We start from the raw sequence: 1,625 nt of genomic DNA, 5'->3' as shown, positions 1-1,625 counted from the left end.
AATTTTTTTTATTTTTTTTTTTAGAAAAAAAAAGTAAGTGTAATTTCTTGAATTCAAAATGTTCCTCCATCATTTTGGCTCTTTAGCTATTACATACACACTCGTAGCAGTTTCAGTTTTCAGATTTGATGAATCAAAACCAAGTTCATCCCATTCTATCCCCCCCACCCCCGTGGTGATGGTTCAGCCAGGGAAGAGTGGGATGGTACGGACACTCAATACTAATAATATAATATATAATTAATTTTTGATTGGCTAATAATTATAATTACTATATATAAAAAAATTTGTATAAGGACAAAAGTATCCTCTTGATATTTAGGGGAAAAAAAAAAAAAGAGAGAACTACAAAATATCACAAAATTTTTGTATTATGGCTTCCTTCTCTTCTTCACAAGCATAATATCTGAATATAATCAACCAAATTAACCTTTTTTATAACCGTTGCACACCTATAATGTTTTAAATTGATAAAAAAAATAAAAATCATGAAAAAATCAACCGTCCGAATCATCACGACTTATAAAGCAAATGTGGTCCACACTCCTTTTCCAGCACGAGAGCTGCGTGATCGTGTTATACAATATACCTTTCGCGTGCCTGCATCACCGACCGGAAATATTTACATCTCAGCTTAGCACGTTTTTTTTAGAGCGCTACGATAACACCCTGAAATATTACATGAGAAAAAAAAAAAACATAAATAGGACTTGCAAAAAAAACAGCTCTGAGGGCGTTGGTTGTCCTTTGTGGACCAAAGGCAAGTTTGGTTTGCGCACAAACAAAAAAATCGGCACTCAGTCCCCACTTTACTTACAATAAGTGCGATGGCCGGACCATCCCACTGTCCGAATCATCACCGCTCTCCCCTACCATGACAGACCATGAAAAAAAAAAAAACAATAACCAAAAAGGGATGAAAACATGGATTGCAAGCCAGTGGCGCCGCGCGAATGCTCATTGCAGGACGTTGCGTTGCAGGTTACATACCACTGTATTATTTTTTCATCATATTTATTCATTTACCAAGAAAAAGAGGAAATTTTGCAGAATTTTATAAGCCAAAAATATAAAGAAAGATTTTTTCAGGCCGATCATCTACAACCCCCCCCCCCCCCTTAAAAAAGCAAAGTGAAAATGGCATAGAAATTGTTTTTTGATTTTCATTGATCTTTCTCCCATACCACATACCTTTTGCGACTTAGGGAAAGTAAAATATAAAAATGTTGGGCATGCTCAAGAAGCCCGTTGGACAGAAAGCAACTTTTGTATATTTAAAATGGCTTATCCTCTTTACCCATGAGTACTATATAACCCGACACAACCTTATGATAACCCCTCCCACACGCCTCTCCCTCTTACTCTGCCATATGCACTGCTTACTCAATGACACAGTACCTGCAAAGATGAAAAAAATACGTATATGAGCCTTGTTAGAATATATCAATGATGATAATAGGAATTAACAATAGCAATACAATTAATAATAGTAATAATGATAAGGGTAATAAGAATTATGGTAATAACAATATCAATAATCATGGTAACAATAATGAAAAAAATAATGATAATAATGATAAATAATGATGATAATAATAAAATATAATAACTATCATAATAATCAT

Source organism: Eriocheir sinensis, chromosome 17 (assembly GCF_024679095.1).
Source record: "Eriocheir sinensis breed Jianghai 21 chromosome 17, ASM2467909v1, whole genome shotgun sequence".
In the NCBI taxonomy this organism is placed as follows: domain Eukaryota; kingdom Metazoa; phylum Arthropoda; class Malacostraca; order Decapoda; family Varunidae; genus Eriocheir; species Eriocheir sinensis.
Note: the sequence above shows the minus strand (reverse complement) of the source record.